This window comes from Microcaecilia unicolor, chromosome 2 (assembly GCF_901765095.1).
Source record: "Microcaecilia unicolor chromosome 2, aMicUni1.1, whole genome shotgun sequence".
In the NCBI taxonomy this organism is placed as follows: domain Eukaryota; kingdom Metazoa; phylum Chordata; class Amphibia; order Gymnophiona; family Siphonopidae; genus Microcaecilia; species Microcaecilia unicolor.
This window is the reverse complement of record NC_044032.1, coordinates 140,100,426-140,116,702: the sequence shown is the minus strand read 5'-3', so window position 1 is coordinate 140,116,702 and position 16,277 is coordinate 140,100,426. Positions and strand designations below refer to the sequence as shown.

The 16,277-nt window shown below is 44.1% G+C and overlaps 1 protein-coding gene across 3 annotated transcripts in view; it reads right to left on the bottom strand.

Moving 5' to 3' along the window:
• The window catches only part of RASA1 (RAS p21 protein activator 1), a 385,986-nt gene that overhangs the window by 132,861 nt on the left and 236,848 nt on the right, over nt 1-16,277 (bottom strand). The window contains exon 20 of one of the 3 annotated variants that reach the window (XM_030193363.1): nt 9,174-9,189. The exons of the other annotated variants lie outside the window; for them this stretch is intronic. The gene's annotated coding sequence lies outside the window, so the exon portion shown is untranslated. Of the gene's footprint in view, nt 1-9,173; nt 9,190-16,277 lie in introns of those variants that run through there. 3 annotated transcript variants of the gene reach the window in all.

Below are 16,277 nucleotides of genomic sequence, written 5' to 3'. Positions count from 1 at the left end.
CTGGCTGGCAGGCCGCCCGCCCTCCGAGTTCCGGATCGCCGTCAGGGTTACCTCCTCCCCCCCCCCCTCCCCGGCCCTGTCACCACTTCTCCCTACTCACGCGATCTTCCCTGGTGGTCTAGTGACGTCGGGGCAGGAAAGAGCCCCCTCTTTCCTGCCCAGCGCGCTGCTCTCCATCCTCCTGTATGCAGCCTGATGGTCTCGGCGAGATTCAAAATGGCCGCCGAGACTTCAATTCTCGGCGGCCATTTTGAATCTCGCCGAGACCGTCAGGCTGCATACAGGAGGATGAAGAGCAGCGCGCTGGGCAGGAAAGAGGGAGCTCTTTCCTGCCCCGACGTCACTAGACCACCAGGGAAGATCGCGTGAGTAGGGAGAAGTGGTGACAGGGCCGGGAGGAGGGATTTGGACAAGACGCACCGGCGCACCTAGGTTTTAGAGGAGGGAAAAAGGAAAAAAAAATTTTTCCTATTTCCCTCCTCTAAAACCTAGGTGCGTCTTATGGTCCGGTGCGTCTTATAGTCCGAAAAATACGGTATTTTTTCTGTGTGTTATCAGACAATTATGGATTTAAGCCCCACCCCCTAACCCCGCCCCCTTTAGCCTCCCCAAACAGCTGGGCCACCGACCGCCTAAGCACAGGGTGAGGATGGGGGGAAAAGATGCTGGCTCACAGGCAAAAGAGGAATGGAGAAGAGATGGAGAGATGGCAGACTGGGGTGCAGGAGAAAATTTTATGTAGTAAGCTCTAGAACATCAAGGAATGTATTAGGAAAATTGAATAAGATGGATTACTATCTCTCTCTACACTTAACGCTAACATAATCCTTGGCCTTATTCAAAAATGCAGAACACAGATAGATCCTCCTCAAATACAGTATAGCTGACCACAAACTAGAAGTAAAAGAAAAAAAAAAATCAAAAATTAACCTGAAACCCCTAAGAAGCCACACACTGCATGCAACACCAGAGAAATTGAGAAATATGCACTTTATGTATGTTCTATTATACCCCGCCTAAAAATTTGTAAGAGCAGAATTTACAAAAAATTTAATAAATTTCTTCCTTTACTATGCCTGCAGATGTCTATAGCTAATAGCTTGCCTCAGTAATTACTTACCACCAAAATGGCAGGCTTTATGTATATTATTTTAACTGAATATTTTCCTTGATATTTGTATTTATTAAAGAAAGCATGGAGGAAAAGACTCCAGTGTATTATCAGTACCTTATTAGCCATATGACAGTTTAAAGGATTACCGATTCATTCCCATCATGAGTCTGAAAAACTTCCACCTCTTTTAATTATTTTTTTTTTTTTTTCATTTATAAAATTTTATTGATCGAACAGGTTTACAACATTCCAGAACCTCAGGTTCCTTCAACAATTCAACTTATAAATATACGAACATTTTCACACACCTCTTTTTCTCCCCCCCTTACCCCCTTCCCCTCCCCCCCCCCCCCCCCCACCCCCTTCTCTTATTTCTTTGGTTTTATCCCACCCTCCTCATTAAATTTCCCCTTCAACCAGAAAGAAAAAACTTTTCCAAATGTTCCCATTTCTCTGCATTAGGATTATAGCGCCCCTTGCGTCTATCTGTCAACTTTTCCATAGCAGCCATCAATCTAAGTTTCTCTACCCACTCTATCTTTGTGGGTCCCCTAGTTTGTTTCCATTTTAGTGCCACCATTGTTTTTGCAGCGGCCAGACCCATATGCAATATTCTGTTTTGCCATTTCTTCCGCCCTCTGTTTCCCCAACCTAGAAGACACCATTTTGGATCACGGGGGAACACTATACCCACCATCTTAGTCAGTGCTTTTTTTGTAGAAAAAAAGGTGCCGGTACTCATTATGGGCGGGGCCACCACATATGGCTCCACCCCTATGATAGCCACACCCACATTGACCACACCCCCTATACCAGCCATGGCGCATATAAACAGACATCATTGAAAATATTACAGTACTATAGGAGAAAAAAATAACGTGATTTTTTTTCATTATAAATAATCTATGTAAGCTCTTACAGCTCCAGTATACCCAGTGCAAAATAAGACAGCCAATGTAAATTCTCAAATTGGACATATTACAAACACTAAAATGAAAATAAAATGATTTTTTTCTACCTTTGTTGTCTGGTGACTGTTTTTCTTTCCATATTGGTCCCAGTCTGTGATTCTCCTTTCCTTTGTTTTCGCTTAACTCTTCTGTGCCATTTGTCATTTTTGTCTCCTTTTTCATTGCTTTCTTCAATATTTTTCAGGCTCTCTCTCTGTCCAGATTTAATTCATTCTTACTATCCATTCTTTAATTTCCTTCATCTACCTGTGGCTTTTCATCTTTTCCTCACCCTTGTTCTCCCCATGCCCCTTCCTCTTATTCTCCAGTCTTTCTCTATTCCCCTTTTCCATCCAGCAGCTCTGCTTTCTCTCCCCATCCTTCCAATGTCCCCCCTATTTCTTTCTGCATTCTTCCATCCAGCGTCTTCCCTCTCTCTCTCCCCATCCTTCCATCTGTTTTCCCCCTCTCTCTCCCCATCCTTCCATCTGTTTTCCCTCTCTTTCCCCAATCCTTCCATCTGTTTTTCCCTCTCTCCCCAATCCTTCCATCTGTTTTTCCCTCTCTCTCCCCATCCTTCCATCTGTTTTCCCCTCTCCCCAATCCTTCCATCTGTTTTTCCCTCTCTCCCCCCATCCTTCCATCTGTTTTTCCCTCTCTCTCCCCAATCCTTCACTGTTGTTTTCCCTCTTTCTCTCTCTCCCCAATCCTTCCCTCTGTTGTTTTCCCTCTCTCTCTCTCCCCCCAATCCTTCCCTCTGTTGTTTTCCCTCTCTCTCTCTCCCCCCAATCCTTCCCTCTGTTGTTTTCCCTCTCTCTCTCTCTCCCCAATCCTTCCCTCTGTTGTTTTCCCTCTTTCTCTCTCTCCCCAATCCTTCCTTCTGTTGGTTTCCCTCTTTCTCTCTCTCCCCAATCCTTCCCTCTGTTGGTTTCCCTCTTTCTCTCTCCCCAATCCTTCCCTCTGTTGGTTTCCCTCTTTCTCTCTCTCCCCAATCCTTCCTTCTGTTGGTTTCCCTCTTTCTCTCTCTCCCCAATCCTTCCCTCTGTTGGTTTCCCTCTTTCTCTCTCTCCCCAATCCTTCCCTCTGTTGGTTTCCCTCTTTCTCTCTCTTCCCAATCCTTCTCTCTGTTGGTTTCCCTCTTTCTCTCTCTCCCCAATCCTTCCCTCTGTTGGATTCCCTCTCCCTGCCACGTTTCCCGCGAACGGCGCGAAGTCGCGACGCACGCGGCACCAGCCCCTATTTCCGGCCGCTGCTGCTTCTCCTGTTGTTGAGCAGCAGCGGCCGCTACACAAAGAAAAAGAAGATTAAAAAATTTTTTGAAACCTGGCTGAAACGCGGCACCCCGGCACTATAGACAGCCATTAGGCATTGGCTGTTGCCCCGCAGCCGCTCCTCCTCTTGCCTCTATGTCACTGCCCCTGGAGGAAGACCCCGGAGGAGCGCAGTGACGTAGAGGCAAGAGGAGGAGCGGCTGCGGGGCAACAGCCAATGCCTAATGGCTGTCTACATTGATGGGGTGCCGCGTTTCAGCCAGGTTTGAAGTTTTTTAAAAAATCTTTTTCCTTGTGTAGCGGCCGCTGCTGCTCAACAGGAGAAGCAGCAGCGGCCGGAAATGGGGGCTGGCACTGCGTGCAGGACATGGACTCACGGGGCGGGGGGAGCAAAAAAAAGGTGCCGGTACGCCGTACCGTTGCGTACCGGCACAAAAAAAGCACTGATCTTAGTTAATGAATTTATCACTTCTTTCCAGAACACCTGTATAACTGGGCATTCCCACCAAATATGAAAATAGGTGCCCTTCTCTTTCTCACATCTCCAACATGTGTCTGAGGCATTGGGAAACATTGCCTTTATTTTATCTGGCGTGTAATACCATCTACTCAATATTTTTTAAGCATTTTCTTTGATAAGAACACAAATGGATGCTTTCTTAACTTCCATACATATTTTCTGCCATTCTGCTTCTGTAAATTCGGTCTCGAGATCTCGCTCCCATGCATACATAAATGGCAACTTTACAAAATCCCTTCCCCTGATATATTCGTAAAGTTTAGTGATCCCTTTCCCTCTCAGGTCTATGTCCCCCCACAAATTTTCAAACTTTTCACTTTTAATTGGGCCCTCTTTCATCCCCTTCTCTTTTATAATATAATCTTTCACTTGAAGGTATGCATACACGTCCGTCTCAGGCAAGTCATATTCCCTTCTAAGGTCCGTAAAATTTCTAATTGAACCATTGTCTAGGAAATCCCGGAATCTAATCAAGCCCTTTTGGAACCATGTGGAAAATATCCTACCATCCCTCCCTCCTGGAAATCCAGGTTCCTGGGTAATCCAAGCATAAGTAGATCTGTGCTGTGTTCCCCGTAACCTTTTCTTGAGCATTGCCCACAGCGTAAGAAGATGTGAAACAAAAGGGTTTAATGCCATCTTCCTATAATTAACTTCTGGGGTAGAACCCCATAGAAGGGCATCAAGCCGCCCCCCCTGAACAAAAATCTGTTCCAACCTTGTGATAGGTGACAGATCCACTTTGCTCCAAACACCAATTTGTTTCAGTTGAGCTGCCCAGTAATACCAAAAAATATTTGGCATACCTCTCCCTCCTTGCTCCACCGCCCTCCATAGGGTCCTCCGGGATAGTCTAGCTCGCTGCCCTCCCCACACAAACCCCCCCAGCTCTGTTTGTATCTTTTGAAGCTCCCCCTTTGGGACTGGGATTGGTAGGGTTTGGAACAAAAACAGCAATCTAGGTAAAATGTTCATCTTTATGGCTGCTATCCTGCCCCACCATGACAGCCAGCTCATCTTCCATCTATTTAGGTCCTTTCGTATTTCTCTGATCAGGGGAACATAGTTCAACACAAATAGGCTAAGTCACATGGAATCCAAATACCCAAGTATTTAAAACTAGTGGTTACTACCCGGAATGCAAAATGTCTTCCCATTTGTTCTTTTTCATGTTCTGATATTGTTATTCCCATTATTTCAGATTTGTCGAAATTTACTTTGAATCCCGACAATGCTCCAAATGCATCTAATTCCCTCACAATTATAGGTAATGTCAGCAATGGTGCTCCCACATAGAATAAGATGTTATCTGCAAATAATGCTATTTTGTGATCCTTCCCCCCCATCCTAACCCCTTTAACATCCCTTAATTCTCTAATTCTTTGGGCCAACGGCTCTATCGAGATCGCAAATAGTAGTGGGGATAAGGGGCACCCCTGCCTAGTTCCCCTTTGAATAGCAAATTGACTTGACCAGCCCCCATTTACTTTAATCTTCGCCACCGGAGTGAAGTATAGGCCTTTTACCCATCCCACGAAAACACTTCCCAATCCCATCTCCAGCATTACTTCCCATAAATACTCCCATTCGACCCGATCAAACGCTTTCTCAGCGTCGACCGTGAGGAGTGCAATGGAGTCACCCCTTTTCTGTGCCCCCCAGGTGAGATTTAGGGTGCGTCTAATGTTGTCTGCTACCTGTCGTCGTGCTATGAAGCCTGATTGGTCCTCATGTATCAGGGTGGGAAGTATCTCCTTCAACCTCTCAGCCATAATTTTAGCTAGAATCTTAACATCTATATTAATAAGGGAGATTGGTCTGTAGGATCCGCACACTGTTGGGTCTCGGCCAGGTTTTAACAATACTGAGATCCCTGCTTCTCGCATACTAAGTGGCGGATTGCCCTCTACAAAGCAAGCATTCCCAATCCTCACCAATAACAGCCCTAACTCCTGCTGGAAAACCTTATAAAATTTTGCCGTGTACCCATCTAAACCAGGTGATTTCCCTCCCTTTAGGCCTTTTATGACAGACAGTACTTCTTGTAAGTCAATCGGGGCTTCCAGTACCTCCCTTTGCTCTGGTGTAATCCTCTGCAATTCTAAATCCTGCAAATATTCTTGTAGTACCTCTTTCTGGTGTTCTTTTCCTTTAGTATACAATTTTGTATAGTATTTCACAAATTGCTCTCTAATGTCTTCATCCCTATAAAACATTGCATCTTTTGCTCCTTTTATTTTAACAATTGTGTTTTTCACCCTTTTCTCACGCAGCCTTTATGTATGTTCTATTATACCCCGCCTAAAAATTTGTAAGAGCAGAATTTACAAAAAATTTAATAAATTTCTTCCTTTACTATGCCTGCAGATGTCTATAGCTAATAGCTTGCCTCAGTAATTACTTACCACCAAAATGGCAGGCTTTATGTATATTATTTTAACTGAATATTTTCCTTGATATTTGTATTTATTAAAGAAAGCATGGAGGAAAAGACTCCAGTGTATTATCAGTACCTTATTAGCCATATGACAGTTTAAAGGATTACCGATTCATTCCCATCATGAGTCTGAAAAACTTCCACCTCTTTTAATTATTTTTTTTTTTTTTCATTTATAAAATTTTATTGATCGAACAGGTTTACAACATTCCAGAACCTCAGGTTCCTTCAACAATTCAACTTATAAATATACGAACATTTTCACACACCTCTTTTTCTCCCCCCCCTTACCCCCTTCCCCTCCCCCCCCCCCACCCCCTTCTCTTATTTCTTTGGTTTTATCCCACCCTCCTCATTAAATTTCCCCTTCAACCAGAAAGAAAAAACTTTTCCAAATGTTCCCATTTCTCTGCATTAGGATTATAGCGCCCCTTGCGTCTATCTGTCAACTTTTCCATAGCAGCCATCAATCTAAGTTTCTCTACCCACTCTATCTTTGTGGGTCCCCTAGTTTGTTTCCATTTTAGTGCCACCATTGTTTTTGCAGCGGCCAGACCCATATGCAATATTCTGTTTTGCCATTTCTTCCGCCCTCTGTTTCCCCAACCTAGAAGACACCATTTTGGATCACGGGGGAACACTATACCCACCATCTTAGTCAGTGCTTTTTTTGTAGAAAAAAAGGTGCCGGTACTCATTATGGGCGGGGCCACCACATATGGCTCCACCCCTATGATAGCCACACCCACATTGACCACACCCCCTATACCAGCCATGGCGCATATAAACAGACATCATTGAAAATATTACAGTACTATAGGAGAAAAAAATAACGTGATTTTTTTTCATTATAAATAATCTATGTAAGCTCTTACAGCTCCAGTATACCCAGTGCAAAATAAGACAGCCAATGTAAATTCTCAAATTGGACATATTACAAACACTAAAATGAAAATAAAATGATTTTTTTCTACCTTTGTTGTCTGGTGACTGTTTTTCTTTCCATATTGGTCCCAGTCTGTGATTCTCCTTTCCTTTGTTTTCGCTTAACTCTTCTGTGCCATTTGTCATTTTTGTCTCCTTTTTCATTGCTTTCTTCAATATTTTTCAGGCTCTCTCTCTGTCCAGATTTAATTCATTCTTACTATCCATTCTTTAATTTCCTTCATCTACCTGTGGCTTTTCATCTTTTCCTCACCCTTGTTCTCCCCATGCCCCTTCCTCTTATTCTCCAGTCTTTCTCTATTCCCCTTTTCCATCCAGCAGCTCTGCTTTCTCTCCCCATCCTTCCAATGTCCCCCCTATTTCTTTCTGCATTCTTCCATCCAGCGTCTTCCCTCTCTCTCTCCCCATCCTTCCATCTGTTTTCCCCCTCTCTCTCCCCATCCTTCCATCTGTTTTCCCTCTCTTTCCCCATCCTTCCATCTGTTTTCCCCTCTCCCCAATCCTTCCATCTGTTTTTCCCTCTCTCCCCCCATCCTTCCATCTGTTTTTCCCTCTCTCTCCCCAATCCTTCACTGTTGTTTTCCCTCTTTCTCTCTCTCCCCAATCCTTCCCTCTGTTGTTTTCCCTCTCTCTCTCTCCCCCCAATCCTTCCCTCTGTTGTTTTCCCTCTCTCTCTCTCCCCCCAATCCTTCCCTCTGTTGTTTTCCCTCTCTCTCTCTCCCCCCAATCCTTCCCTCTGTTGTTTTCCCTCTCTCTCTCTCTCCCCAATCCTTCCCTCTGTTGTTTTCCCTCTTTCTCTCTCTCCCCAATCCTTCCTTCTGTTGGTTTCCCTCTTTCTCTCTCTCCCCAATCCTTCCCTCTGTTGGTTTCCCTCTTCTCTCTCCCCAATCCTTCCCTCTGTTGGTTTCCCTCTTTCTCTCTCTCCCCAATCCTTCCTTCTGTTGGTTTCCCTCTTTCTCTCTCTCCCCAATCCTTCCCTCTGTTGGTTTCCCTCTTTCTCTCTCTCCCCAATCCTTCCCTCTGTTGGTTTCCCTCTTTCTCTCTCTTCCCAATCCTTCTCTCTGTTGGTTTCCCTCTTTCTCTCTCTCCCCAATCCTTCCCTCTGTTGGATTCCCTCTCCCTGCCACGTTTCCCGCGAACGGCGCGAAGTCGCGACGCACGCGGCACCAGCCCCTATTTCCGGCCGCTGCTGCTTCTCCTGTTGTTGAGCAGCAGCGGCCGCTACACAAAGAAAAAGAAGATTAAAAAATTTTTTTGAAACCTGGCTGAAACGCGGCACCCCGGCACTATAGACAGCCATTAGGCATTGGCTGTTGCCCCGCAGCCGCTCCTCCTCTTGCCTCTATGTCACTGCCCCTGGAGGAAGACCCCGGAGGAGCGCAGTGACGTAGAGGCAAGAGGAGGAGCGGCTGCGGGGCAACAGCCAATGCCTAATGGCTGTCTACATTGATGGGGTGCCGCGTTTCAGCCAGGTTTGAAGTTTTTTAAAAAATCTTTTTCCTTGTGTAGCGGCCGCTGCTGCTCAACAGGAGAAGCAGCAGCGGCCGGAAATGGGGGCTGGCACTGCGTGCAGGACATGGACTCACGGGGCGGGGGGAGCAAAAAAAAAGGTGCCGGTACGCCGTACCGTTGCGTACCGGCACAAAAAAAGCACTGATCTTAGTTAATGAATTTATCACTTCTTTCCAGAACACCTGTATAACTGGGCATTCCCACCAAATATGAAAATAGGTGCCCTTCTCTTTCTCACATCTCCAACATGTGTCTGAGGCATTGGGAAACATTGCCTTTATTTTATCTGGCGTGTAATACCATCTACTCAATATTTTTTAAGCATTTTCTTTGATAAGAACACAAATGGATGCTTTCTTAACTTCCATACATATTTTCTGCCATTCTGCTTCTGTAAATTCGGTCTCGAGATCTCGCTCCCATGCATACATAAATGGCAACTTTACAAAATCCCTTCCCCTGATATATTCGTAAAGTTTAGTGATCCCTTTCCCTCTCAGGTCTATGTCCCCCCACAAATTTTCAAACTTTTCACTTTTAATTGGGCCCTCTTTCATCCCCTTCTCTTTTATAATATAATCTTTCACTTGAAGGTATGCATACACGTCCGTCTCAGGCAAGTCATATTCCCTTCTAAGGTCCGTAAAATTTCTAATTGAACCATTGTCTAGGAAATCCCGGAATCTAATCAAGCCCTTTTGGAACCATGTGGAAAATATCCTACCATCCCTCCCTCCTGGAAATCCAGGTTCCTGGGTAATCCAAGCATAAGTAGATCTGTGCTGTGTTCCCCGTAACCTTTTCTTGAGCATTGCCCACAGCGTAAGAAGATGTGAAACAAAAGGGTTTAATGCCATCTTCCTATAATTAACTTCTGGGGTAGAACCCCATAGAAGGGCATCAAGCCGCCCCCCCTGAACAAAAATCTGTTCCAACCTTGTGATAGGTGACAGATCCACTTTGCTCCAAACACCAATTTGTTTCAGTTGAGCTGCCCAGTAATACCAAAAAATATTTGGCATACCTCTCCCTCCTTGCTCCACCGCCCTCCATAGGGTCCTCCGGGATAGTCTAGCTCGCTGCCCTCCCCACACAAACCCCCCCAGCTCTGTTTGTATCTTTTGAAGCTCCCCCTTTGGGACTGGGATTGGTAGGGTTTGGAACAAAAACAGCAATCTAGGTAAAATGTTCATCTTTATGGCTGCTATCCTGCCCCACCATGACAGCCAGCTCATCTTCCATCTATTTAGGTCCTTTCGTATTTCTCTGATCAGGGGAACATAGTTCAACACAAATAGGCTAAGTCACATGGAATCCAAATACCCAAGTATTTAAAACTAGTGGTTACTACCCGGAATGCAAAATGTCTTCCCATTTGTTCTTTTTCATGTTCTGATATTGTTATTCCCATTATTTCAGATTTGTCGAAATTTACTTTGAATCCCGACAATGCTCCAAATGCATCTAATTCCCTCACAATTATAGGTAATGTCAGCAATGGTGCTCCCACATAGAATAAGATGTTATCTGCAAATAATGCTATTTTGTGATCCTTCCCCCCCATCCTAACCCCTTTAACATCCCTTAATTCTCTAATTCTTTGGGCCAACGGCTCTATCGAGATCGCAAATAGTAGTGGGGATAAGGGGCACCCCTGCCTAGTTCCCCTTTGAATAGCAAATTGACTTGACCAGCCCCCATTTACTTTAATCTTCGCCACCGGAGTGAAGTATAGGCCTTTTACCCATCCCACGAAAACACTTCCCAATCCCATCTCCAGCATTACTTCCCATAAATACTCCCATTCGACCCGATCAAACGCTTTCTCAGCGTCGACCGTGAGGAGTGCAATGGAGTCACCCCTTTTCTGTGCCCCCCAGGTGAGATTTAGGGTGCGTCTAATGTTGTCTGCTACCTGTCGTCGTGCTATGAAGCCTGATTGGTCCTCATGTATCAGGGTGGGAAGTATCTCCTTCAACCTCTCAGCATAATTTTAGCTAGAATCTTAACATCTATATTAATAAGGGAGATTGGTCTGTAGGATCCGCACACTGTTGGGTCTCGGCCAGGTTTTAACAATACTGAGATCCCTGCTTCTCGCATACTAAGTGGCGGATTGCCCTCTACAAAGCAAGCATTCCCAATCCTCACCAATAACAGCCCTAACTCCTGCTGGAAAACCTTATAAAATTTTGCCGTGTACCCATCTAAACCAGGTGATTTCCCTCCCTTTAGGCCTTTTATGACAGACAGTACTTCTTGTAAGTCAATCGGGGCTTCCAGTACCTCCCTTTGCTCTGGTGTAATCCTCTGCAATTCTAAATCCTGCAAATATTCTTGTAGTACCTCTTTCTGGTGTTCTTTTCCTTTAGTATACAATTTTGTATAGTATTTCACAAATTGCTCTCTAATGTCTTCATCCCTATAAAACATTGCATCTTTTGCTCCTTTTATTTTAACAATTGTGTTTTTCACCCTTTTCTCACGCAGCCTTTATGTATGTTCTATTATACCCCGCCTAAAAATTTGTAAGAGCAGAATTTACAAAAAATTAATAAATTTCTTCCTTTACTATGCCTGCAGATGTCTATAGCTAATAGCTTGCCTCAGTAATTACTTACCACCAAAATGGCAGGCTTTATGTATATTATTTTAACTGAATATTTTCCTTGATATTTGTATTTATTAAAGAAAAGCATGGAGGAAAAGACTCCAGTGTATTATCAGTACCTTATTAGCCATATGACAGTTTAAAGGATTACCGATTCATTCCCATCATGAGTCTGAAAAACTTCCACCTCTTTTAATTATTTTTTTTTTTTTTCATTTATAAAATTTTATTGATCGAACAGGTTTACAACATTCCAGAACCTCAGGTTCCTTCAACAATTCAACTTATAAATATACGAACATTTTCACACACCTCTTTTTCTCCCCCCCTTACCCCCTTCCCCTCCCCCCCCCCACCCCCTTCTCTTATTTCTTTGGTTTTATCCCACCCTCCTCATTAAATTTCCCCTTCAACCAGAAAGAAAAAACTTTTCCAAATGTTCCCATTTCTCTGCATTAGGATTATAGCGCCCCTTGCGTCTATCTGTCAACTTTTCCATAGCAGCCATCAATCTAAGTTTCTCTACCCACTCTATCTTTCTCAGCGTCGACCGTGAGGAGTGCAATGGAGTCACCCCTTTTCTGTGCCCCCCAGGTGAGATTTAGGGTGCGTCTAATGTTGTCTGCTACCTGTCGTCGTGCTATGAAGCCTGATTGGTCCTCATGTATCAGGGTGGGAAGTATCTCCTTCAACCTCTCAGCCATAATTTTAGCTAGAATCTTAACATCTATATTAATAAGGGAGATTGGTCTGTAGGATCCGCACACTGTTGGGTCTCGGCCAGGTTTTAACAATACTGAGATCCCTGCTTCTCGCATACTAAGTGGCGGATTGCCCTCTACAAAGCAAGCATTCCCAATCTCACCAATAACAGCCCTAACTCCTGCTGGAAAACCTTATAAAATTTTTGCCGTTGTACCCATCTAAACCAGGTGATTTCCCTCCCTTTAGGCCTTTTATGACAGACAGTACTTCTTGTAAGTCAATCGGGGCTTCCAGTACCTCCCTTTGCTCTGGTGTAATCCTCTGCAATTCTAAATCCTGCAAATATTCTTGTAGTACCTCTTTCTGGTGTTCTTTTCCTTTAGTATACAATTTTGTATAGTATTTCACAAATTGCTCTCTAATGTCTTCATCCCTATAAAACATTGCATCTTTTGCTCCTTTTATTTTAACAATTGTGTTTTTCACCCTTTTCTCACGCAGCCTTTATGTATGTTCTATTATACCCCGCCCAATAACAGCCCTAACTCCTGCTGGAAAACCTTATAAAATTTTGCCGTGTACCCATCTAAACCAGGTGATTTCCCTCCCTTTAGGCCTTTTATGACAGACAGTACTTCTTGTAAGTCAATCGGGGCTTCCAGTACCTCCCTTTGCTCTGGTGTAATCCTCTGCAATTCTAAATCCTGCAAATATTCTTGTAGTACCTCTTTCTGGTGTTCTTTTCCTTTAGTATACAATTTTGTATAGTATTTCACAAATTGCTCTCTAATGTCTTCATCCCTATAAAACAATGCATCTTTTGCTCCTTTTATTTTAACAATTGTGTTTTTCACCCTTTTCTCACGCAGCCTCCTAGCGAGCATGCTTCCCGCCCTGTTGCTAAATTCAAAGAATCGCTGTTGTATCAAGCGTCTCTGAAATTCCATCTTTTTCATCTGTATAGTTTGCAATTCTGATCTCCACCTAAGGAGTTCCTGTAACTGTTGTGTGCCCCCTTCCCGTTGGTGCCTGGCTTCTTGCCTCACCAATTCTCTACGCACCTCCATTTCATGCTGTTCCCGTGTCCTTTTCTGATATGTTCCCTTTCGAATAAGGTGTCCCCTGATCACCGCCTTTAAGGCATCCCATAAGGTCCCCGCCCTCACCTCCCTGTTGTCATTGATTTCTAAATATTCTTTAATCGCTGTTCGAATCTCCTGACAATCCCCCTCCTGATCCAATAAGGTCTCATTAAGCCGCCAGACCTGTCCATCAACTCGGTGGCCCATACCTCCCAATGATATCCATACTGGGGCGTGATCAGATGCATGTATACTTTCAATTTCTGCATTATTCACCACTCTCCATAGCTCCCTACTACACCAAATCGCATCAATCCTTGAGTAAGAGCTTTGGGCATGTGAATAGTGAGTGAATGTTTTTTGGGCTGGATGGTGGAGTCGCCACACATCAATTAGATCTAGTTCCCTCATCAGTTTTAGTAGTAGGCGTCTACTATTCCCTCCCCCTCCCATCCGTCCTTTGGAATGATCCATTTCATCAACCGGGAAGTTAAAGTCCCCCCCCAAAATGACCCTGCCTTCTACAAAGTTCGTCAATTCTGCTCTGATATGTTCATAAAACTTTCCCTGACCTACATTAGGGGCATAAACATTTATTAATGTGAGCGGACCACTATTAGTCTTCCCCTTAATTGCAATACATCTTCCCTCTCCATCTTTATAGATGGCCTCTTTAACAAATTGCAAGTGTTCTTTCACGTAAATGACCAAACCTCCTGTTTTATTCCCTCTGGGATCAGCCAATGTAAAGCCTTCTCCTATACCCTTATTCAAAATTAATGGTGTGTCCTGTGTCCTAACATGGGTTTCTTGTAACATAGCAATGTCCCATTTCATTCTGCGCAGTTCTCTAAAGATAATACTTCTCTTTTTTGGGCAGTTTAAACCATTTATATTCCACGATCCCACCTTTAACCCCCCTCCCGCCCCTCCCCGGAACCCCCCCTCCCCCCCAATGGGCCTGTCCCGTAACTGGCTGCCACCCTCTCCAGCCAGTTTGCCCTTAAGGAAGTGAATCCCCCCCAGATCCGGGCCAAGCAGCCTTTAAAGTGAAAACAATCTCTAATCAGCACTCCCCCTCAATTTTCCACTCTAAACATTTTCCCCTCATACCAGTGTCACAATTGTTCCCCCCTTCCTTCCCCTTCCAGCTTTCCCTCTAACCAAAATTATGTCCTGAAAGTCCGCACTCTATACTGTTCAGGTTCCATCTTCAGTCTCAAGGTCCTGTCTCTCCGCACACTGCGAAAGGCGCTCCCGCCGCCCCTGCACCTTCTGCCAGCCATTCTGCTCCTTTCTGTCTGGGCTTCGTTGTTGCTGCTGCTGTGTCCCAGCCGCCTCTTTCGGGAGGTCTGTACATCCCATTGCACTCAGTACTTTCCAGGCCCCCACATGCGAGTGTAGCCTCCGGGTGATATTACCAGCTGTTATTTGTATTCCAAACGGGTGCAACCACCGGTACCGCAGCCCTGCTTTCTGTAAATAGCTCGTGACTTCTTTAAAATCTCTGCGCCTTTGCAATGTTTTTCGCGCCAAATCCTGAAATACTGTAATTTTCCCTGTTTTCCACTCGACTACTCCCATGGATCTCGCTTTCCGCCATATTGCCTCTTTAATTGGGAATTTGTGGAAACAAGCTATTATGTCTCTCGGTGTTCCACCTCTCTGCGGGCGTAAACTTCTATGTGCCCTTTCTATTTCCACAGTCTCCATTTCCACGGCCTCGCTAGAGCTACTGTCTTGCTGGAACAGGAATGTGCAGAATTCTTTAACTGTTTGTACTGCGTCTTTAAATTGGTCTTCCTCTGGTACTCCCTTAAAGCGCAGGTTGCATCGTCGTGTGCGATTTTATAGGTCTTCCAATATTGCCTCCATCTCCTTTGTTGTTTGCTTCTCTGCTTTTAGGGACTTCTGTAGCTCTCTCACCTCTTCCGTTAAGGCCTCCGCCTTTTCCTCCGTCTCTGCCAGCCTGTTCCCGATCTCCCGCATCTCTTCTCGCAGCTCCGATACTGCGTCTCGTTGTTACCAACTCCGTTTTGAGTTCTTTGAACCAGCGTACAAAATCTTGCTTACTGATCACAGTATCGCTAGTCGCGTTCTCCTCGAGGTCTGGCTCCGAGTCATAATCCTCAGCCGCCATCTTGGTCCCTCGTGTTACCGCCCGGGAACCTGCTGCTTTGCTTGCATTCGGGGCCTCAGACGCGAATTTAAATTTGGCCAATTTTTTCTTCGCTGCCATCGCTTCCGCGATTGATGTGTTTGAGGGGTTTTTCACTTCGTTTTATCGGGGAAGCGCTGAGAATTGTCCTGGAGTGGACGGAGCTCTGCAATTAGGCAGCCATCTCCAGGGGCTGACGTCACTTCCTCCCTCTTTTAATTATTTTTAATTGTTTTTCTGTTTTATCTTCTGTTTGAAAGATTTCAAATCCTTATCAAAATTTCAACACTATACGTGTCCATATAATAGACTTAACTGTAGCAGAAACTTAGCTTTTTTATCAGCATGGCTCTATGGAGCCTTTCCATTTCACATAAATGTTTCCTCAGGAGTCACCAAAACTTTTCTGCCAGTACTAAGTTTTCTCAATCTAAACAGTCAAAAATATATATTTTGAGTGTTTAGATTGAGAAAACTTAGCGCTGGCAGAAAAGGTTTGGTAGCTCCTGAGGAAGCATTTATGTGAAAAGACATTATATATGGTGCTGAAATTTTGATGAGGATTTGTAACCTTTTAAACAGAAGATAAAAGAAAATAAAGGAGGTGTAGGTTTTTCAGACTCTTCATGGGACTGAATCATTAATCCTTTAAACTATCATATGGCTAATAAGGTACTGATAATACACTGAAGTCTTTTCCTCCACACTTTATTATCAATATGATCAAGGAAAAATTCAGTTAAAATAATAAACAAAAAAACTTCCATTTTGGTTGTAAGTTGCTGTACTATATGAAATATAAAGCTAGCAGATGTCAATTCTCAAAACAGACGTTGTAGTCACTAATAGGAAAATACATTTATTTTTTCTGTCTAGTGATTTTATTTTTCCGATCATATTGTCACAGTCTTTTGTTCTTCTTTCTTCTATCCTCTTTGCTCTCTGCTCCTGTCTTCACTTCCTCACCTATAT